This window comes from Erithacus rubecula, assembly GCF_903797595.1.
Source record: "Erithacus rubecula genome assembly, chromosome: 4".
NCBI classification, from domain to species: Eukaryota; Metazoa; Chordata; class Aves; order Passeriformes; family Muscicapidae; genus Erithacus; species Erithacus rubecula.
The window spans coordinates 35,307,883-35,333,306 of record NC_136686.1 but is presented as its reverse complement, the minus strand read 5'-3'; positions in this window follow the sequence as shown (position 1 = coordinate 35,333,306).

Here is a 25,424-nt window from a genome sequence, read left to right as displayed (position 1 = left end):
TCAAATGATTTTCAAGGTCCCTGAAGTCCAGAGATTTCACCCATGCACTCAGATGCACGGTTTTGGAAAGAAAAAGCAAACAGCTTGCATACTTATTGCACAAAGTCTTGTGGATAAAGGGTCTGAATTGATAGTACACTTTCACATCCTAGGATTTTAATGGTTTTTAAGTATAGAAAGGCCCCATGGCAGTGAAATTCCGAAATCATGCTGACTTTTAAGCAAATGTCTGATGATGTAGCTTAGCACATAACTATGCACTGAAACATATATTGGACTGGTTCCTAGCAGTGACATGTTTTACATGCTTGCAATGCAGTCTGCTCACATGCCTTTCTAAATCTCATTTACTTATCTTTGGGTCAAAAATCAGGGTGCCACCTGAAGCATCACTGGCAATGAAAAGTAAGATATTTAGCATGTGTGAGCACATGTGTCATATCTTCTGAGGTAGTAGAATTCATAAAAAGATTCCACTTACATTAATTTAACAAATAGGAACCCAAGCCATGGCTCATGTCTGTAGAACACAACAGAAACACAGTCTCTCCTCCAAAAACCTTACTCTAAAAGAATGAGAAAATGATAGAGATTAAAAAAATGCTTGAAAATATTTCAGATGATGATAAGAAGTTAAATTAATCTTCGTCTGCTACACAGTTGTGGTTGCACCCTAGCAGGCTACCCACTGATGTTTTTTGCAGGCATCATTTTGAAGAGAGCTGTGAAACAGAAAATGTGAAGTGGCTTGGCTTTGCAAGTTTTACAGGGAGCTCTTCCTGGTTGCATCCTGCAGCATCACTTGACAAATTTTGATTAGAATCATTAACAACTGAAAAAGACCTTTGCAGTGAAATTATGTAGGATGACCATCAGGATTCTGCTTCCTTTCCTGATTAGCTATTAGTGTTGGTAGTCAGCACTATACAAGACTTAAATTTATTACAGTAATGATGGAAATTAACAGAGAGGAAAAAATAATTTATAAGATCCTCATTACTACTGGGCAATTTTTTTGTATTTTTCAAATCTTTAAGTAACTTCCCTAACATTTTCCTCAGTTGATATTTTCACTTATCTTTCCTTTCTTCTGTAGAGTCAAGTAAAAATCTTAAGTTCTAATCAAGTAAGTAATCTAACATTTTTTTCAGTATTTTTAAGTGCAACTCAGCATGAGGTTTCTTGCATAAAAATTTAAAGAAGTCTGTAGAACTTATATTCTTTGATATTCAAATAATTCTGCAGAAAAAAATTGTTCCCTTCTGGGCCTGTTAATACAAGCTGAATTCAGTGGCAGAAAGCAAGCAGCTAAAATTGACTTCAATATATGAAATAATTACAATTAAAAAATAGCACTCCCTGTTAGTTCCAGAAATAATAATAAAAGTTTGCTTCATACACATTTTTTTAATTACAAACTGGCATTTTATTCTAAAAATATTTTCAAACTGCAGGCATCTGTATTTGAAATGTCTCTAGCTTTACATTATGAAACACAGCTTGTCAGGTTTTTTCTTTGGTACATATGATTTACAAATGTGCCACATCAGCTCCATGCTCCTTATTTTAAAATTATTTATAGTTTTATGGCTCGTACTTACAATATAATGCCAATAGAAATGGCTTTCACCAAAGGGCTTAATCCTCTCCATACTTAGCATATTAAGAGCTCAATGGTTCCTCATATTTATGTATGTAAAGGCACTGAATATGTAAGTGTTCCTCACTTGAAAAGTGTTGCATAAAATTAGTTGACAGAAAGGGTACGAAACAGGTCCCTGTTCTGTTCCTCTCTTGGTCAGATCTGTAGTCTGTGGTGCCATGTACAGCAGCTTTAGTTAATTTGAGTGTGATTCATGCACATGTTAGTATTAATTTTGATAATAACAGTGCGTATTCTGAAATGCTCAATTGGATTTTGCTTCAATAAGAAAGATGGAGGAAAAAAAGTCAAGGATATCAAGAGCTGGCACAAGAAGAACTGTACATGCAAAACTACGAGTATAATTGAAAGGCTGAATTCAAGCTCTTTTGAGCAGCAGAGCAGTTTAATCTGGAGGAATCTTGATCACATAATGGCAACCAATTCAAAAAGACACTCACTCCTAAGGATTATGATAGAGGAAATTATTTGGGGCCAAGGGACCTTCGAGTGTGTGAGATTTTATCATCATTAGTACATATTATCCTCAGTAAGAACAGTAGGATTTAGCAAAATACAAATAATCTCTCACAATGTTTTCTTAGCAAAATGTAGTACTTTTTAAAGGGAAAAAAGAAAAAAGCTTTGGGTACTCAAGCAGTTTGGGACAGTAATCTTCATGCCAAACTCAATTCTTAAAGTACATGGAAAGATGGAACGCAGAGGCTGGCAGAAAAGATTTAGAAGTTCAAACAGGAAGGTAAATGAAGCAGTGCAAGGAAAGCAAAACAATTTCCACTGACTGATCACCATAGTCCAATTAGAGCACCAGCATTGTATCCAGTTCCCTCACCTAAGAGCCACTGAGGCATAACGACATAAAAGAAATTACTGAGAGAGTAGGAAAGCAACAAGCAGTGGAAAGTTCCATGAAGTGTTCCTGCTGCAGTTGGCTTACAGGGATGCTCAGAAACTGACACTTCACGTATATTTTGTCATAAATACATCACTCAGGAGATCTGAATTAGAGTCAATGACATCTGTATTGAATGACTTTGATAGCAATGAACTGCTTAGTATTTTTACCTTTAACATAGAAAATTATTTCCAAAGTAGTTTTTGGACATTAGCTCAAAACTTTTTAAATTGTCTGACTAAGGTATATGTCTCACAGTGCATAATGCCAGTAAAACTGTTTTTCTGAAGTCAAGTCTTTGTTGTGACTCTTTCCCATTTTAATAACATGGAAAAGTTGGATTGTTTTTCTGAGAATCTGTTGCTTGGCATAAGAGAGACTAAGTTACTCAATCATGCATTACATTTCTAAAAATGAAGGGCCTAACCCACATCATAACTTACAGCTCCAATTTGGTGTCCTAAAGAGTACCATATTTTATTAGTCTAACCTTGTCATGGTCATTCATGGTGATAGAATGTGACTTTTTTAGAAGTGTATACGTGCTGAAACACAGACACAGACCATACAGTGGCATTTGGCTTACAGGGTTAGCTGTGCCTCCTTATCCACTGTGAAACATGAACCCTTCATTCTCACTTCCATATTGACAATCTTCTGTTCTCCATCTGCCCTTTTAATGGTTATTTCCCCCTTTTTTGGTATAACTATTGTAACTTTTGTTTGAGTTGATGTTGCTTGGCTAGGAAAGATGTTGGGCTTGGGCACAGATCATGTAGGTTGCTGTACATGGTATGACTTACAGGGAGTGGAATGACAGTGTCAGCCTTACTCTTCACCTTCTCTGTATTCTTGGGAGGAGCTGGGGCACTAAGAAATATCTGGGCAGAGAAAACCACCTTATTTCCTCTTCCAGCAAGGAGACCTGTAAAAGGTCAATGGCTCAATGGCTCTACCACTACTACCTGGCTCAGGTCACCTCCACTCCCCTTTGGAGCAGCAAACAGCAAAGGTGTCTACTTCCCAGGTGTACTCTGGGTAGTGCAAAAGGTATTTCAAGCCAATTCTTGCCTTGTTATGCTGTTAATTGTATTTTGGCTTCCTCTCATTTTCCATTTCATCAGTCTCCAGAGCCTTTCATTTGTGATTAGCTTTTGAGCACTGGTCTAAAATGTGCCTGCCCATATAGAGCCAGTCTAGAGCAATGGCTTCTAAGGAAGTGTAGCTCAGGCAGAAGCAGCTTTCATACAACTTCTAGTTGCCATACAGTAAAACAGATTTTAAAATTGTAGAAGTATATAAGATTTAATTTTGAAGGCAAGATTTCTGTTTCTGCATGGCATATAGTTCTTGCTATTAATAATTAATGCCTTAATATCAGTTCATAATTAATAACTTACCTTATTTTTAAAAATAAGGTAATAACTTCCCTTATTTTTAAAAGTCACGTAGAATTAACTTACTGGACTTATTTTTTAAGGACCTATTAACAAATTTCACTATTGAGGCTTGTCATTTTTAATACTAGGAATTTTCTAATAAACAAGATCAAAATCTCTTAACCTTGGTGCTTTATAATGGGGTATCTATGAAGTCTTACACACCAACACTGTTTGTTAATTATATATGCATAAAATATATAAAGACATTGATTGCCATATATGTCTTCCACGTATGTGTATATGTGTATATACACGTATAATATATATATCTGTGTGTGTACATACACATACAAAAGACACTAAAATATATATAACTAATTGGTACGTAAAGATATCAACAGTTTTGGAACCTTACTTAGTCACCAGTAAGGCCAATTTTTAACAAAGCCAAGGAAAATACCTTTGTATCTAAGCTGGCATTTTATTTTCACATCTTATTGCAAATATCCTTCTTGTACTTAGTACAGGAATAACATGTAAGGATAGGGTCACACCATCACTACAGGCTGATCTTTATTGTTTCATAAAATAAAAAGATGTTTAATATTATTAAATACAAGGAAGGTGATATTGAGGAATGAAAACAGCAAGTCAAATTGAAATGAACAAGGTCATTATCCTAAACCACAGCATCACTGGAAAATTTTTCAAAATAATGATTATTGACTTATGTCTATTTCCAATGTGGTGTAGACAGAGAATATAGTCCTTGAATAGAGGGATGTATAACAGTGTCAGGAGTGGTAATTTTTGAGTTATACAGTATTAATTAGATCATTGCTGAAACACACTGCTGTCTGCACTTCTAAAGGAATCTTGGTAGCAGGGTCTCAGAAAAGAACTACAAGAATAGAAAATTATCTGTTCATGTGCAATGAGAGAGTGACAGAAGCTCTATTCATTTAGTTAATTAAGAAAGTGACTGGGTCATTTTCTATGAATATCCATGTGGAGAAGAGATTTTTGTTAACAAATCAAATTTTAGCACTGCAAAGGAAGGCATAAAAAGACCCAAAGTTTATATTGGAGATGACAAATGGAGTTTTTCAGCCATCTAGTATTCTGATAAACAGAAATCAGGCTTCTCATAATCTCCATTTTCAGCTGATGACTTCTCAGTTTACACCAACATTTTATATTTTCTCTATAGTACCATTCTGAAATGATTTGCAGCTCTTACAGCTCAATCTCCTGTGTGATTCCCTGGGTTCTCAAGGCAATGTAGTTATGTTCATTGGCTATCCTGATTATCTAAGCTTCCCAACTCTATACTATCAGGATACTCCATCCCCACTTTTCTTTTATGACTATCAGGGAAAAGATTTCTCTTAATACAGATGGTTCCTTTTCAATATTGTCCTAAATCACCTACCATGGTCATCTCACAGTTGAGCTCTTAAATTCCACTTTCTCCAAGCAAGTAGGCAGTTTTCTTTTCAGCAGCATAATGAGTGCATTGTAAAGGAGCAGAGAGAATATACCTCCTTTATTTCCTTTCTCTAGAAAATGAAGGCATTCTATTCAAAAGCAAAGAGAAAAAGAAGAAAAAAAAAAACCCAAAACAGAATAGAACAGATTAAGTTAGTTTGGCACATCCTGCTTTGGTAAGCCAATATTCCACTTCCCTTTTATCTGCAGCTTTAATGGTCTTTTCCTTCAAAACCTGTTTCAAAACTACATGCATTACTGGGCCAGACTGACAAATCTGCAGTTGAACATAGCAGCTTCCTCTTCTCACACACAGGCAAAGCTTTTGTCTTTGAACCTAGTACTATCACTAATTCAGTAAACTTGATTTATAATAGTTATCACTAGATCTGTATTTTGGTGCAAATTCTCTAAAATGACAGCCACTACTGTGTTTGTTCCCCTTTTATTAAAACTTATATCTGTTTTAGTTATTTCCATTATTTCAATCACATTTATACTTCATTTTTCTCCTGTTGCCAGTAATTGTCAACTTACTGAAAAGCAGAGTAAATCACTCTTTTCTTTTGTGCCAATAGCTATGGTTTCTTTAAACTTTTTATCATTCAACTAATTATTTTTGGTTTTTAGCTTTTCTTCATCCTAGGTATATCTATCCTTCTGTTCAGTGCATGAAAACAGGGAATTGCTGTAAAGTAATCATCTTTTTAACCTGTAGTTTGTCTGCTGCTTCTCAGTGGTCATCTATGCCCATCTGGTGGTTAAATGCAAGGCAGCTGATTACTTTCAGTGAGGCTTGAGCTAGTGTGATTTTACATGACTGAGGTGTGTTTACAGATAATTTCTGTGCTTCAGATGACAGATGGTCACTTGTAGAGCTGTTGCTATTCACCAAAGGCATGTTCTGTACTAACAACATACCAAACTCTGACTTTTTGAAATACCTAATCCACCTAAATGTCTAAATCTCTGCATCCTTCTAATTAATTTTCCAATTGCCTGGTCTGACGTTACTTTTTTATAATGCCTTCCTTAAATGTAAACTGTACTAACTCTTTCAAATGCCCTCCAGTTGTGTCAGAAATTGTTGGTGAAGAAATAGGTGTGCAGCAACAACACAGAGATGTAACTGTGTCTTCAGAATGGTATTTTCTAAAATATAACTGAAAGAAATGTAAGATGAAAGTCTGTAATAATGACGTATTCTACCAAAATGTCTTTCTCTAGTATAAGCAATGAATCAGGTTATTTGAGAAAGCAATTATATTTTTCTTCAAGAAAGAGTGATAAAAACCATGATTCCTTGCACTTTTATTTAAAACTGTGAAAATTAAGAAAAAAAATCCTCAGACTGTTGGGGAAATGACTGATTAGCATTCAGTTTTCGAAATGTTTTGACCCCAGCAGTATTCAGGAGGTATCACATCGCACTGAATGAAGAACACAAACTATAATCCAGTCTAGGAGCCACCTCCTCTTAGTAAATATTTTCTTTTGTCACCTTTTTATGTGTGGAGTCTGCAGAACCCAAAACTCTGAATTTTTGAACTAAAATTCTTTGTGATCTCCTCCTGTGATCTCTCCCCACCTTTTATTTAAGTGAAGTGATTCCAGAACAAAAGCCAACCAAATGTTCTACGCTTTTTGGTGGCAGAAGGTGAAACATACTTTGGGCTGCAATTTTTAAGCATGAACTTGATACTGGCTCCTGTTTATTTCCAGAACTAAAAGAACTTCTAAGAAGATTAACTATAAAACTTTATTAGTTGCCTCTCAGCTATTGACTAATACTCTCCCCAGGCATGCATTTTTCATACTTTGACAAAAGTACCTACCTGAGTGAAACCATGGTCCTTTTGATGTCAAAGGCAAAGCTCAGTTTCATGACTGGATTTTAGCCTCTGGTTATATTTTCAAAATACACACTTCAACAGTATAAAATGTCCTGTAAATCCCATGCCAACACAACCAGCACCCCACATAGTAGGACATTTTTACATTGGCATGAATAGTCCTGGCACCTCCCTTCCTGTGGGTTTGCTTTTTCTGTACATAGACATTTAGCTTTAAATTTTTAGAGGAAATGTTATTTATACGTCTATCTACATAACATCTACATCAGTGCAAACAACACTGGTAATAAATAACAATACAATTATGCTTGGTTTGCTTTTTACTTTGCCTTTATGTTAGCCCTAACCAATGCTGCATTGATTTTACATTTCTTAAGAGCTTTTCTATTTTAAAGTCCTCTGCAGTGCAGGCCTCTGTTACAGCAGAGTGGTTCTTGACCCTCATCATAATGGGAATGTTCTCAGTCCCAGCAGCCTTTCTGGCACTCTCACTGGAGTGGAGTGCTCATGATACATTCACTGTAGTGTGGTGAGTAATACACATTTAGAATTTGGCTTACTCCATTATATTTCACATCACTGTAAAACCCACCAGAAATAAGTAAAGTACTTTTTAATGGACACTGTGTTGTTTCTATAATGTACATCCTTCTTGAGAAAAGATTTTTTCCTTTTCCCTTTTAGGCTGAAGAGATCCTTTTGATCACAATTTGCTCTTGATTTGACTGAGTGCGGACTCCTACTTACCAAAAATTCCCACGGGCTTGGCTCACCATGATATCAGAGAATACAAGCTTTCTTCAACCCATTAAAGATATAGCAACCAAGGAATAATAAAATGCAATTCTGAAAGGAATAATTACAGGTTTTAACACAAGGATCACATAAAGATAGACCCAGAGAATCAGGGTGATGGACCTGTGCTCTTTCTCCAGTCTTTTTTTTTTTACAGCATCCTTCTACTTAGCAACAGCAATACATATTTATAAAAACATACAAAAAAAGCTTTTCTTCTATCAGAAGGATTTCTTTTCATTAATGTAAGTTGAATAACAGGTAACTATATTTCTCAAAGAAGAAACATAGGTGACTATATTTCTTAAAGAAAAAAGCAGCATTTAAAAATTATTCTAAACTAACCTCCTGTGGTAAAAAACCCTCATAAAACTAGACATGAACCACAGGCACAAGAGCTTTTGGCATGGAACATAGTTATAGGAACAGCAGTAAAAGGATTAGTTGGCTTTTGGGAAAATTGTCCCTTGCAAAAATAGATAATCCTCACTAGACTTGAATAATAGACAATTTTATTTAATATACAATCAACAGTTCTTATGTTTAGAGATGTTGTCTCTTTTTTACAGATCACCTAGTGTGAGCATGAATATATGGAAAATATAGATAGAAAATGTAAATACTGAAATGGAAGAGCAGACTCATCCTGTTTTTATAACAAACAAACAAGCAAAGGATCAAAAATTATACATGGGATATACATGTCTTACATGTGGAGACTGCTTGTATTTTCCCACTCCCTACAGTGTTTCTGTATGTAGTTACACTGCATTATATACATTTCTAAAATGCCAGAGAACTGTCATACACTACTCTTGTTTTTATTAGGTGAATAACCTATGCCAGAGCTCCTTGATCAAACACCATTCAACAGTCACACAAAATTATATTAAACAGAACAGAAAAAACTTTGCTATCAACACTCACTATAAATATTATCTTCTTACTCAACTGATCTGCTTCCTCTCTGATTATTAGGTTTGTATCAACTGACTTTGTTGACATTAAAACCTTTGTTTAACTTTATTTTTATAAGCCCCACAAACCTAAAAAGTGCTTATCACTGCATTTACTCACATTTGTGCAAAACTAAAACAGTTGCTTGTTTGTTCTAATCAGAGTCATGTTTTTCAATCCTATTAAAAAAATAGAATTAAATGCAAATCACCAGGAGAGCAACTTATCCACATTTTCATAAGTGGTGAAAAAATGTAGACAAGAAATATCTCATTTTCATTATTTGCTCTCACAGTTTGCAGCTTTGGCAGTTTACACAATTTTTTTTTTTTTTTTTTTTTTTTTTTTTTTTTTTGCTTTATAAACTGAGCTCTTTTATTTTTGGACTGTGGAGACTCAGCAAACATGAAACATAAGGATATCAGTTTTATTCACTTTTCAAATGAAAAGTAAGCTTTAGCTGTTCTTGAAAATCCATTCCCAATCCTATGGTTCATGAAGCACAAACTGCCCCACCATGTGAGCTGTGCCTTCCTGCACACCTGACCTACTCCAGTTTCCTGGCCTATCTTTCTTCACAGCTCAAAGAGAATTACAGAAGATAAGTTCTGATGCAGTAGAGTGGCTACAGGGTACTGAAAGCAACATTAAATAAATGAACTATTGTTAGCTATCAGTTTGACTCTCTGCCAGCCAACTAAATTAATCACTTTGAAAAATTAAACAAAAAGAGGTTTAATTTGACATGACTGTTGTTTGAGTTTCTGCTTTTTTGTTTTAGTGGGGACCCAAGGCTGATGCCATGCCATGCTAGGGAGAGAATAAGAACCACATATTTGTGCATTACCAACCCATAACTAATGCATTAAACCTTCTTATTTTTCACTTCTATTGTTTGCTTTTGGAAATCCGTAGTGGAGACACATAATTCTACAATAAAGCCCCTGGATATTTTTCAATTAAAACTTCGCTATCCTATTAAAATATTTAGCTTGTTTTCTTTGCTTTTTATGTAGTAAATAAGCCCGTAGGGGTACTGAATACAGATAACTAAACAATTTTGGGTCTTTTAGCAGTTTATGTGTGCCCTTCAATCTCTTAGAAAAGGCAAAGGGACAGAAAGGCAACAAAATGTTTTACACAGTGAATTTGGCTTGGTTGCATAAAATGTTAATGTTGGAGTAAACCACCAGTTTGGCAAATAAAGTTAGCATGAGGCCTGTTGCCTGGCCATTTACAGTTTTGTGTTTCTTCCCTTCAATAGGTTTCTTTTCCTTGTTGCTACTTACAATAAACACTCTGGGCCAAATTTTCCACCCTGCTACAGCATGTGACCACATTGGCACTAATTCAGTAACACTGGTGTAACCAAGGCAGAAGAATTTGCTCTTCACATTTATAGTCTCCCTTTCATCTGAGGATATCAAAGAACTATCCTGACCAAAATCAGGTTCCAAGATCTCAACCCTCCAAAGCTTTGTGAGAGAGTAGAGCCAGCCTTTGCAGCCAGATCCATTTCTGATCCATATTTGAGGTACTTCTGCCTCGATCTGAGAGATGTGATTAATTACAACACACCCTACAGAATGGGAACCTGAAATTAACATTGAGAATTATTAAAACCTGTGGCTTATTTCAAAATCAACTTCTTGTTTAGAGACATAATTGTGGTTCTAGAGGGCATAAGCCTAAAAAAGTTCTGAATATTTTATTTTCTGCTTAGTGCAAACCCAATTGCATGAATAGTTTTGCCTGAAAGAAAAAAAGCCTATCTAAGGAATTTGAAAACTTAGTTCAAGTTGCCTGCAGAAAGAATTTTAAAAAAATAAATTGTTACTATGAAACACATTATTCCATGCCTTCTAATCAAAACAGCAGAAAACCATTTCAGTTCCTTCAGTCAATCATTCAATTTAGTCAATATGATAAATTTCCTGCAAGGTTCATAAACTAAAAAGTCAAAGAAATACAGAAGTGTCATCACAGAAGAGAAATAATTCATACTTTTAAAAGAACCTGCAGTAGTGGTCATTTGGATTGAGCTGGCTTCCATTACAAGGGTTTGTTTAAAACATGCCCTGTCCTGCTTAGTGACCCTGGCTTTGCCAGACACAGAATTCACCTGAGCAGATGGCTGGGCTGATCTGGAGACAGCAGAGCCTGTTTCAGCTCATGAGGATGGAAGTAAGAGGCATAACGCTTTCTCCCTCCTTGCAGAGGAAGCCAGGGAGGCCAGTGAAGTTTCCTATGACCTTGTTCATGAGTAGACACTGAACTCACAGTTTTTTCAGGCTACTATAAGTTGTATTTATTAAAATAAATAAAAAAAAGAAAAAAAAAAGAAAAAACAACAAATTTTAAAGATGAACATAGGCTGAGGAATGACTCAGTAGAAGTGAATCTTGAACTGAATTAATGGCCTTTAATTTTTCTCACTGGTTTCTAAAAGCTGGGGGGAGGCACAAGGGGGCATGGGGAGAGGAAGGGAAGAATAATTACTAGAAAATACACAGCTAAGAAATTTAAATACCCCAGCCTTAGCATGGCACAACACCCCTTCTCTACAGAGAATTCAGCTGTGGGGCAGATGAGAGCAAAACATTTTTAAAAGCTGTAAGTCTGCTTATGTTGTTCTAAAGTATGACCAGAATGCTAATGGGGCAGAGCCAGGCTCTGTTTCATGGACCTCCCACTGAGTTTATGCTTCATGCACTGCACAAAAAAACAAGTTTTGCATGTTAGACTGAAATTAACTCTTCCTTTTCCTCCTTCTAAATGAAGAAAAGATGATGCTGCTGTGGGAATCCAGTTCCCTCAGCTGCTCCCCACACCACCATCCAGGCTGCCAGGAGCAGTACAGCTATCAACAGCAGCTTCTCTGCCATCAGCATTGCACAGAAATCCTTCCAGCAAAAGGATTTCCAGTCTCAGGATTTCTATCTGCCTAGATCACCCCTGGGAGCTGCTGGAAAGCCATGTCAGAGAGACTTCCCTGGCACAGGTTTTCATGGATATACAACAAGCAAGTCCTCTTGACAGAGGACTTTTTTCACATTAAAGTGAATTTTAATTTTAGGTTAGAAATTAATAGATGTAAACCAGCATAAGTATCAGACAGACTCTTCTCTCAGAATGGGTGACTGAAAAAAGGTACCTATCTTTTTGCAGTCCTTTCTATGACTCAAGTCTGTTCCTTTACCACTTGCACTTTACAGGCTGAAATTTTTCATTGAATAATTGCCAACAGGCAACAGTTACCTTTTTATTTTCTGCGTTTTATAAAATAGCCCTGAGCTGTAAGCTCTTAAACCCAAATCAGCTACTTTCACGATTTCAGCATTTAGAACTTGAGAGCAACCTAAAAGGTTGATGATAGCTGTCTAATGCTTCAGTGCTTCTGACAGATTAACTCCTGGTTCGCTCCTTTGAAAGGTGGAAGAGATTTAAAGGAAGTTTTAGAAGCAATAATATTATTTTCAAGTTACTGAATGTAACATATTTTTCATTTTAGTATATATACATAGGATTTTGAATGGTAGTAATATAAGTGTTACTTGAAGTTTCCCCTGAGAAAGTACAGAACTATTGTATTCAACTTTTAGAACATTTCTCCTAACAAAAGAAATATGTGTACACAGGTTCTAGGTCAACATTATTCAAAAGAAGGTCCCTGTGTATTTTTGTAACAACTGCCCTTTCTTTTAATTTCATTTGCTCTACAAATCTCAGGTTAGTAAATGCTAGGAAGTGATGATTTTGTGGTATTTGAGATTAGATTAATTAGCTCTGAGAAATAAAATTTACATGCTCAGAAACACATATTATACACTCTTCTAAGTTATACCTTGCTTCACAAAAGCAGTAATAAGACCTGAACAAAACCATATTGGAGAAACCAAAGACTTCCAAACACTTTCTTTGGAGTAGCTGAGCTCTAAGCATAGGGAAAAGAGAAAACTAATTACATTTGAGATCTGTACAGACCACTATGAACCTATCAGGCCCTTTTACTCAAAAGTGAAAAAGAGAAATCACATATCATAGTACAGAGCCTAAGGAACACTAAAGAATATCATCTTTTCCTCAGGGCCTCCATGCAAAGCACACTTGAACAGAGGCACTAGTGTTCCCTAAAGCCTTTGTGTTGCATCCAGGAAGGATGCAGACACTTAAAGCAAGACTGAAGTTGGAACTGAGACCCTGAGACTAAAATTGGAATCCAAATAAGTCTCATCAACTGTTGCCTAATCTTGAAGCTGCCTAAATTTACTCAGTGTATATATATATATATATATATATATATGTATATATATATATATATGTATATATATATGTATGATTGATTCAGTGCTTTTTCTGATATTTCCAGCCTATTTATGGTCTGGATCCAGAAAAAACACTAGCTTAAAACCTCTAAGTAACTAAATGCAACAGACATTCAGAGAGACATTTAACACATATTCATGGAACTGGGCTTACTAGAGGCAGGAGTTGTAGATATCGCGTTTGTTCTTTTTTAACGACCAGAGGTGGGTGCACTCCTTTTTAAAGAAGATATGACACCATTTACCCAGGAAGGTAGAAATGCAAATTCAGCAACATAAGGACATAATTAGAGAGCACTCAGATTGTGCCCCTGGAGCTGCTGGCTGATACAGAGGCTACCATACAAAGATCAGTTGTGATACTGCAATTTACAGCCCAGGGTATGTTTCTGAGTGGTAGCAACACAGACCATTTGCCAACCAGATGGAGTATTCTAGGTCCTGGTGTTAGCTCCTGAGCTTGGAATAAGGACAAAAATTCAGAATCATCACTGTGTCATATGTAAACAGGAAGGACACAAACAGGTTTCTTCTTGGCTTTTTTGGATATAATACCTCGAATGCTTTTCTGGATGGTGTCACAACTTCAGTAGTATAGGCAGGATGTAGTTTGAAGGCATCTTGTGGGAAGTAGAAAATTATCATTTCCTGTCCTTGGTCATATGGAAGTCTTGACTCTCAGTAAATGCTCCTCCCATCAACAATCCAAAGTGGAACAAACTGCAGCTCTACATCATCACCTCCATGTCCCCTTGGCAGAAAGAAACTGATGAGTACAGCCTGAGCTCAAAGCCCCTGTGTGTTATGGCCCAGCTCCTGACCAGATCACAAAGAGACCAAGACTACAATGTCCATTTCAGAGTCCACTTGACTGCATGCAGATTTGCCCCCCAAGACAATGGCTGTGATCTCAAATCTTTCAAGTCCTCAGATTGTTAGTCCTTGAGCTGTCAGCCAATTAAGAGAAGCAGATGACTATCACACTATCAATAAATGTGTAATCAAATAGGTTTCTCATGAAAAGGGTTCTAGACAGGTGTCCAAGGTTATAAATATAAATCCTTTGAAGCTGTAAGTCAGATTTGTTCCTTCAGCAGAAAATCAAGATTCCTAATGTTTCTTTCTGGCCCTCTGCAGAAAGCTGCCTGTGCAGGTCTCTTGCAGATGTTATTTTAGTTTATCCTGTCTTCCCATGCTTAGCACAGCTAACTCTAGCACTTAGCACAGGATGTGGGATACAGTCTAGAGTGACTAACTTAAAAGTGCCTAATTTTTAAGCAAGATTTAAAAGCTAGCCATTAGTCTCTGGTCTGAACCAATTATTAACTCTTATGAAAGTATAAGTGTGTTCAAAGAAGCTCTTTAAATAACAGTCTGTGAATAAATTCCATGCTGTTCTGTTTTGGCTCAGCTAGGTAGTGTTTGCAGTACGCTGAGAGACTTCTTACATAAAAAGATCTGAAAACTTTGCTATTTCAGGTCAGTAAGTCAGGGACCTATCTAATACTTAAACTAAGGGAAAAAATTCTTACAGAGTGCTTGACTGAAATCTATTTTAAAATTTAAGTTAAACCAATGCAACTCATTTCTACAAGCTCAGGGCATGCTGTCCTGCATTTATTCTGCATATACAGACTTCTCCAAAGGGAACACAGGGCATAAGATCCCAGGTTTGAGAACAGTCCATTCCATATAATCCTGAATTAACTTTCTAAAAGGCCAGCCAGTGTTGGTTAATGCCATTCTGGCTATGGGTTTAGTACATGCTGTTCTCTCTAATACCTCATTGCTCTACATTCTTAATTCACTTGAGCACTGTGCATGCTCAGTTTTGTTGCAACATTCATATTTCACCTAACATGCAAAATTCCCTTTGCCATCACTAACAGGTCTACCAGGAGATTTGCAGATATTATACCTCCTATTCATAGTAGGCAGCTTGGCTTATTGCTCTGGCCCTATCAAAATTTTACATTCAAAGCCATTATGTGTCAGAAAGCAGGCACAAAGTGGACTGTCTTTATTTAGCATGGCTGCTAAAAACCAAAGAATAAGTGGCTATATGAGAAGGGAACTAAGGTAGATATAGCAAAGGACACATCCTCTTCCATGTGTCACCAGTTGTCACTGTATTCTTGAATGATCTGAAACCCAAATTTTAGGAGGGATGGAAGCCTAGAAATAAAAAATCTGCTCACTTTTTAACTGAAACTAAACTCAAGTTTCATGTGTGGAATTAGGAGACTTTCATAAAACCTCGTCTGGCCTTGGATGATTCTGAGGTATTTTTGTTGGGCCCCAAACTCTATAAACTAGCCACTACTAACAGTTTCCTTCTGTGAAAGGCTCTAGTTCAAACTACAGCAAAACTCAAAGGCTAAGTCCAAAATAAACAGTTCCTGTAAAAGTAAATTGATAAATAGCTCCCCTGTAATCATATAATTAGTGGTACAATGTGCTAACCACTTTTGTGAAAGCAATTTTAATGCTTGCCATTCACATTGTCAAAAATATCATTGACCCAGTTGCTTGAAAACAATTGCTGAAATGGATGCTGGTCTCTACTGTGGTTATTAATGCTGGGGCAGATCTTGCTGTATACAGACAGCAACACATCCTTCATTGGTACACATCCATGCTGTGTTTTCTTTATTATTTCCTAAGAAAATTTGGAGATTGAGGCAGGATGGCAAGGATCCACATCTGGCCTGCTCACTTATCCCCAGTCATTGGACCCACTAGCCAAACTTCCTACATACTGAGGATCAGTAGCTGGTAGGAAAAATAGTGACACAACAAATTCAAAACTTTTGAAATTTAAAGCTTCAGTTATCCAATCATACTTCATAGAACACACATGTGATCCCCTCTCTAAAGGCTTTCTTGTCAGAGGGATAGACTTACATCTGTAAATCAGTAAAATCCAGTGTAACAAGAGGGACTTTAAGTAAATTTTGCACTCCTTGCTGGGAAACAGATCAAGAGGTTTAGAGCTATGTACAATTAAGTCTAAATAAATGTTGGAATTCAATCAATAGAAGCAAATACTCTTCTTTTAACTTTATCCAAGTTCATCATCAAGACTGCAAAACTTCTGCAGTTTGTAAAATATTTTATCTTTGTAAAAGCTCTAGTCCTTATATGTAAAAAGAGCTTTCCACTTGCCGACCATTAAGTCAGTAATTATAGAACAGCATTTATCAAGATACAGACCTTTCCCTAGGAAAAGGGGGCAACTCTCCTAACAGAGGCTAAGAAGCCATTGTTAAAAATCAAAGCTCTAACTCTTGTGGTTGTGACAGGTGCTCACAAAAAAAAAAGGCAACAATTGGCTCAGAAGGGTCTTTCTGCAGCTCTTACTCCTAAATATGCACTAAATCCACCACATGCAAGAGGTGCTAGTGCCCATACTGCTCACTATTTCACTACTAATGCAAGTAAAAATGAAAAAGTGCCTTAGGAGGAATTCTTAATCTGGCAATTCTTAGCGTAAACAGTAAAAAATGGCATATAATAAGGACAAACCAGAATATACATATGCTAAGGTGTTTGAAGTAAAAAGCTCATGAAAAAGCAATGGGTTCAATTGATTTCACTTTGGAAATGAGCTCAGCTTTTAAAAGACTAAGAAGTACTGTTACAGGAAGATGTAAAGATTTTACAGTAACAACAGATGCCCAAATAGCAACAAAGCACTACACACAAAACTCCTGACTTGCAAGTAAACAGCTGTGCAGCCCATGTCTATTATTTTCAACTCTCAATTTTCAACTCTTTGCCTCCTGAGCTTAAAAGAAAATTCTTTACTAGTAGACCAATTAACCAAACTATAAATATTTTCTTCCATTCAAATGTCATTTAACCATAGTTTGACCCAGATTAGTGACTCCCAAGGTTTCTTTATCAGCATACCTAGTTTCAGGACAATAAACCCAATTCTGGCTGATCACTCCCCATGAACTGCACAACTTCCCTGTCTGGGAAACATTAACCTTGATTATAATACTTATAGAAGAATGACCACAAGTGTCATCAGTTTCAGAAATAGGTGTATAGTCAATGCACCTTTTACTATGAGTCCTCAGTGTAAATGCAGACATACTCAATCTCATATGCAGGTACACAAGTGTTCATTCAGCCAATCTATACAATAAGGACCTTTTTCCTACGCTCTGGACCAAGTAAAAGGAAAAAAGGAGAAGCTGATACTGTTACAGATATTTTTATTTCTAAATACTCAGAAAGAACTTTGATACTTCAGTCATGGGCTAGATGGACTGCAGAAATAATTGCTAAAAAAAAATCATATCCAGGGCAACAGCATCAGGGTTTGATGTCTAAATAAAATAGTATTTTGGCATGTGCAGCTCCTGGATGGACTTGGAAGAAGACAAATCAAATTTCAAATTAATAGCAAGCCAAACAAACTATTAAATATAAATATGGTGTTGAAGCCAGTCTTTCAGTCCTCACTAGTTCAAATGTTCTTCAATACTGAGGGGGTTTGGAACCCAAGTCATAGCAAAGAAAGCCATCTTGCATCAGTGATGAAAATAAAGAATATTAAGCCTGGAGCTGTAAAAGCAAATGGAAATATGCGACGTGGGGTCAGGATTGTCACATGCTGTCTGATGTGGAAAATACCTTGAAAGTAACTTTGTCTATAAAATGGATGGTAAACAAACCTTTACAAGAAAGACACTAAAAAAATAACTCTAAATCAACATGAAACACTAAGAAGTCTGAAATTTGGATTGGTATTCTGCCCTTCAATGAGTTCCATTCTTCAGTTATTCTTGTTCAGAACAATTGCTTCTCTACAGGTCCATACTATTAAAAAGCACAATGGCTCCCAAAGACCATCACCTGGAGGCTGGGTGCCAGCTCCACTCACACCATGCAAACGCTGTGATTTCCAGCCAGTCTTGAGAAATGCAGCTCAGCACAGATCTAGGAATAGATCTAAAGGCAAAACCAACACACTGTTACATCAAGTAGGTAATATTTCTGCTTCTTTGCTTTCTACTCCTTTTCTCACTTTGAACACGTACTGCCTTTTAAAAAAAGTAGAATAAGGGTCTACCCAATCTTCATATTTTTGTACTTTTAACTGAAAATAAGAGTTAAATCCTTTCAAGACACAGCTGTGTAGAACAGAGTAGAAGAAAACTTGCTCCTATTGGGGAAGGCATGGGGGGAAGAGGAGGCAATAGAGTTTCATTGCTTTGTTCCGGACATGCAGGAAGAAAGACAAGATGCACGGGATGTGGTTTATTTTGGCTGCAGCTTTATTAACTCAGCTCCTCTGGGAAGTGCCATCAATAACTTGTACAGTACAGGTCGTCATTCTTCCCATAATCATTCCCACCTGCTGGGGAGCTGCAGTTGGCCTCCTTTTTACCACCACTCCTCCCCTCACTCCTCCCACCCCCACCTCCACAGCTGGTCACCAGCTCACTACTGACCACCATATCCCCCAAAAGAGGGTAAAGGGGCTGGCAGAGACAATTGATTCCTTGCTGTTACAGACTTCAGCAATTCTTACTCTCTCTCAGCTTTCTGCCTTTCTCCAATTCTTCCTTCAGTTCCATTTTATCAGATTCAAATCTTCATGGAACAAACACCTATTTTGTACGTCTGCCTTATGGAGGAGACAGCAACTAGCTTGGCTGAGCTTGTCCACCCTTCCATCCTGTTTTCCAGAGAGTTAACAGTGCAGATTTGTCACTAAGCATAAAGCTGCTATCACACTCTGTGTGTACAGACTCAGCAAAGTGCTTCAAATAGAAATAAATGCCTCTTATCCAGAATTCTGATTATCATGACATTTACAATTGCTGTAGCAATATGAAAATACCATTTTAAATAGCAAAGGAAGTGGGTTTTTGCACTGGTCAGAGAAAGTGAGGAGGAGAAAACAATCTAATTTCCATTATTTTTATATACACACCAGAAGATCTCTTTCACTTGCACATAGTCTTTGGCTGTAAGAATGGATATGATACCTGCAGAGGGCTTGGAATGAGAGGGACAATGTGTTTCACAAGTGTCAAGACTGCATCTAAGGGGGGATGTGCCTATTGACTATCTGCACACACAATCAATCCCTTGGGCGGTTCACACATCAAGTTTATATGAAATGTGTGTCTGCATGTAGACCTGCTCCCCACATTTCCTGGCAGCTAGATGGGCCCAGGGTGTACAAATTCTGTGTGGAGGAATGAAGGATGAACAAATGCAGCAAGAATTACACTCCCACCAAAAGTCTGTCTTTTAAGAAAATAGCAAATATACAATCAAAAGCGCACACAGAAAAGGTTTTTTGATACAATGCCAGCCATTTATCAGGTAAAAGCCACAAAAGTGTCTATGGAAAATTCCATCTGGTATTCCAATGTTATGACTGCTGCATCTTAAAAAGCAATCAGTCTATTTTTGTACTTCTGTTCGTCTAAGATTTTTTTATTTGTTTTGGCAATGTATCTACATTTTCTATGAATTATCAGTGAATGTGGGAAAGAAAGGCTTTCTAGGACCTTCAGTGCAACAAATGTGTTTGGAAATACATTTCTTAAGCCATTAAAATGCAATTGTAAGCAGTAGCTATGCTATCACTGCCATGTCATTTCAGATAGTAATCTCCCTTCTACAAATAACAGCTAGTGCAGACCCAGTGACCCTTCTCTCTCCTGAACTAATTCTCTTTTCTCCTCTCTTCCTGCTCCAGTAACCAAATTGAAATAACTAAAAGCTATACCAGTTTTAGAGGCAGTGTAAGACCAGAAATGGATCCATTCCCATTGACTTTGGAAAAAATGGGACATCAGTATGCATGATGCTGGAAGAATACAAAATTAAAAGGACTTCGCATTTCTGCTTTCATTTTATTTATTTTTCACACAGCATTCATTAGTAAAAGCAACTGCATAAAGAAAAAATGCATTAATAAAAATGAAATAAAAGCACATTTTCATCTGGGTTTTATGTTTTTTATATTGAAAATGGAACACATATTTGAAATAGAAATTATATATTTATTGCTCACAAAAATATATCATGTGCAAGATGTTGAATGTTGAACTACTTAGAGAAATTTACTCCTTTGCATTTTTCACATGAAAATGCATTATGGGAACCGATGGATCCTTTCTGGAATCAAGGACATTTGTCTCTGTTCCCAAATGCAGAAGAATGGAAATATAGTATTCTATCATTATGTGTGTTTGGTCCAGGTCCATTCAATTTTTTTCCTCATGTTTTGGAAACATACAGACATGAAAACCAATGTCTGCCTGGCCCAGCAGGAGATAGTAAAATGCTTCACAAACACCAGATGGGATTTTAACAATGTTTGTAAAACATAAAACACTTGAAGCATTCTCTGCAAACCAAAAAACTGAGCATGTTTCATCTCATTATAACTCTTTCTTTTCACCTTGTGGATTTTTTTAACGTTTTTATTATAAGACTGACACTAACGAATCTCTGATGTTTAAGAAAGGCCCAAAAATCAATTACTTTGAAAACTAATATTGATACAGATACTTACACTATGTCACCAGTGTAAATGCTATGTAATCTTTATAATGTGACTGCATGGTCTCAATGCTGGAAAAAGAAAACAAACTGTATTTTTCTTTCATTCTTCTATTAAATAACAAAGGCATTTGTGGGTTTCAAGATACTGTATTATGTTTATGTTTCTAACCATCAGATAACATTTTAAAAGTACAAAAGTAGACTGCCTATCCATCATCACATCGGAAGAAATAATAATGAGCTCCTACTCCTCCAGGATTAGGAATGCTGCTGAATGGAAAATTTAAGAAAGCTGCTTTTACCACAAGATGCAAAATGATTTAAACTGAAATTGTCTGGAGGAGATGAGCCAAAGGCACTAAATTTCTTATTAAAAAAGGAAAAAATCTAAAAAGTACTGAGAAGAGTTATTTAGATATTTTCTAATTAATTTTCTGTTAGTTCTTTTCAAAGTTTTCCTTTCAAAGCTATCATCTTAAAATGTAAGCAGCAATAGCTGAAATAACACCCTTTAATATAGAATTATATATTTAGAAACAACCAAAGGAACAACTCAAGTCAAAGCAAAAGTTAAGTTCAGCACCATTCTGAAATTTCAGCACAGTGCCCTAATAATGGATGAACAGAACCATCAAAATCTTGAAAGTCTTCCCAGGATGGAAAATAATTTTAAGTTCTATGAAACAATTAAGTTAATTTTCATGTAATATAATATAATACAATATAATAAAATTACCTAAAAGGAGAGACTAATTGTTCTCTTCAATCCAAACATAATCTGAATTAACTGAATAGCTGAAAGCACACTGTACAGAAGTATTCTTATTCCTCTTGCTGAATATTTCTGCTTATAGGGTACCTGCTTTTTGTCAAACAAAGGATATGCAGCTCTTGAATAATCTGACAATTTGCTGCCTCCATCAGACAAAGCAACTATTCCAAGCCCAGATCTGTCCCTAGCATTGCTCAGTGTGGGCTCTCCTGATCAAGGAGACCTGGTCTGCCCACCTTGGTAAGCTGCAAAGCCACTCTTTATCGTTCCCCTTGGATACACTCTCCTGCATCCCCAGCAGCACAGCAGTCTGGGTTTAACCAAAGGGCTCTCCTTTTGTCATGCACTGAAGATGGAGCTGCTGCACTCCCAGGGGAAGTGACAGCCAGTGACTCCAGACAGCCTGGAGCTCCTCTTTGTCACCTCCTGGCAGAGCACTGTGAGCAAACAGGACAGTAGCACGGTGCTGCTCTAGGGGACAAGAGGTCAGGGTGTGACCACTGAGTGTGCATGGAAGGGTGGCTTTGTATGAGGCAGGAATTTCAGAGCCCTGCAAGTCAGCAGAATCCAGATAGGACAAACTCCTACCCACCTTGGGGGACACTTCTGCATGGGCCTGGTGGCAACTTCAAGGGTAATCAGGGTCACAATGAAGAAGTATTAAGCAGCACAAGATGTAATGGTGATAATGGTGGAAAATAGCTTTTTTGGCTGCTTCTTCCAAAACTAGACACCTCATTTAATGCAGTTTCAGCAATCTTCAGCTTAGGGAAGGAAGTGGTGGTAATGCAAAATAGCTTAGCTTACAAAGACTTAATTCCAGAAATGCCTATTGACATCTGAAGGTACTTAGGAGAATGTGGCAGTCTAGATACTTTTGCATCAGGTTTACCAGATCCTCTCAGTTGAAATTTATATTTATCATATAATTTTAAAGAGGTGTCAAAGGAATTGTGGCCCCCTAGAATATGTCCCTTTTAGTTGTGACTCTTGGATGACTTTCTGCATAGAAGGGGAGGGTGTTGAATGAACTAAAGCCACAAATGAGTTATGCATGGTCATCTTTAAACCAGAAGAGTATTGAGTGCCTTTAAGTTTCCCTATCCCTTTGCACTGCAGGCCAGATTTTCATAAGGTGAAGCTTGATAGCCATATATTTTATGAGTAACTTTTGCATCAGAAAATGCCACAATTGCATCCTTAAACACGGCTTTACTTTGAGAAAACATATGGATATTTGTGTGACTGAAGGACCAGTGAGGTCTTACTGAATTCAGTATGAACCTTTCCACCAACTTCAGTGGGATTAATGTCAACAGTAAAATCATATTTTTATTAAGAAATGAAAGATTTCTGTATACAGTTGCCTAAAACAAACAACAAAAGGATGAAGTCAGATATGTCATGATGTCTGGTTTGCTTTATGAAAATTCTACTGAAGGTCATCCAAGAATGATTTCAGGACAGGCAGTGCTGGCATAACATTTTCATTATGTTTTTGTAGAGTTGGGTGTTCCACTAATTTAATAGCAGATATGGCTAGAGCAACTGAAATGTTATGAATTATTAATTGATTATTTTTATTCTCTTTTCCTGTGGTGCATTATTGCATTTTCTGAGGGTTTCATGTGAAGTACAGTTTGTGCATTTTGGTTAAATATTTTTGAACCAGTCACACTATCAGGATAAATAAAAGCCAAAATAAATTCTACTCATGAAAATTTTATTTTGGTTAAGTAATGCATATATATGTTCACATGCTATACATTTGGCTGCATCCATTTACAGACAAAATCTGCCTTCATAGAAATTTATGTGCTGAAACAAGGGACAAGCTTTAAAAGCTGGAACACTTCAATAGAGATATTTTTATAACAATCCTATAATTTGAGTTACTCAGTTCCACATGTGGCACCCCCTTGACAACTACAGCAATTGTGAATCTACAGTCAGAGAATTAGCAATATAGCATATATTCCTTAGTGATAAAGATATAAACAGTCAGGCTCCTGAAAGAATTCACAGGATAAAACATATCTCACTATGCAGTTCTTTACTAAAATACTCCCTGTAAAACTCTGGTTACAAAGACCTCATAGATTTTGTATCAATTTTATTCAGTTTACAAGCTAAAATCTGTTTGTGCTACCTTTTGTAAATGGCACCCCTCCAAACGAGGACTGAAATGTGAAAGTCAAAATAGATTTTCTGAAGTTTATACTCCTCAGTATCACCAGCAGAAGATGCTTCACAGCTGAAACTCCATTAGAAATTATATTGTGCAAGACTGAATGTAAGTCCTTCTCACTAAATTCGTTGGTTCTACAAAAAAAAAAAAAAAAAAAAGAAAAAAGAAAACCAGCTAAAAAATACTGCCAAGGGCTGTGCTACCTTTGGACTGCTGCTCACCCATGGCTGTGGAAGGATCTGCTGCAGGCTGCTTACCAGGGCCTGCCTGGTGGTGCCTCAGCTTGTGTTCTGCCCTGCTCTGGCTTGCCTCCTGTGTCACTTCAGGCTTCAGGGCTCCTTAGTTGGTGCTTCAATGCCTTCACAACCCTGAAAAAGCCCATAACTATAGAGTATTAGTGTTGTGGCCCTCTGGCTTGCATGAGAATGACCCTCTAGGGACCACACTCATCCTTAACGTCAGCACAGCAAGATGGCAAAGCTCAGCAGATAACAGAGGCAAACAATCAGAGGAAAAATGAATCATTTTTAGTGCACAATTACTGTGAATTCAAGTTTATTCACAGTCATTTTCCTCAGAATTGCTTACATGCAGAGAAGTAGGCTGTGAATTTCAGTGGGAAATGGGAAGCTGTGTCTCCCTTTGACTCCTTTGAAAATGGCTCTCTGTACATTAATTTTGATGCAACAAGAAAAAAAGTCAGCTTGAAAGAAGTGGGTTTTTTTAAAATTTCTTTTTGGCCATAGAACAGAACTGTCGATTACTTTTGCTGTGTGTGTATATGTGTCCAGATGCTGCTTTTCAAGTAACACATCCTACCCAAGCTCCACATTATGACTCCATCCATGCCCAGACCCTTCAGCTGTACCAAATTCTCATTCCTGGCTTCCCTTTCTCATTCAAAAGAGAGTATGAGACTGCATGAGTCCTGAACTATATCACTTCTAATGAACCAAAATGCTAACTGCCCTTTCTGCATTTAAAATTTTTCATCTGGAAACAATAATAAAGTAACTTTGCCTGTAAGTAACTCTATCCATACTACTTACAATTTAAAGAACATTTTATTTGTATTTCTATTTAAATAATTTGAGTAAGCTATCTCTGAGTTGTTGGCTGGTTCTCCTTGTCTTGGCTGAAGGATGCAGTGCACCCTTTCAACCTTCAAACATGGTCTTTCTTTCTCTTCTGGAAGAAGATACTAAGGAAAGCCAGTGGTGTTGGTTCACCTGCCTTCTTCCCTAAAACCTATTATTCATAATTTGGAACACCTACTGGATGACTGTAAAGGCACAAGCTGCTGGCTGGAATTCAGTACATTTCAGCAAATATTATCACATGTTATTATTACAGCAGACAAACATCATGTGCAGAAGAAATTATTTCAAAAGAATTTATGATTGCAAAGCAGATACACCTAATATAAAATGAAGCTAGGAAAAAAAACTTAAATTTCATAGAATGTATACTGTATTTTAATGAACAGTGCATGCTTCTCACAGGACTTTTTCAGACAGTATAAGGAATACTTTTTTATTTTGCATTTTGTAAGAGGATCAAATATGCT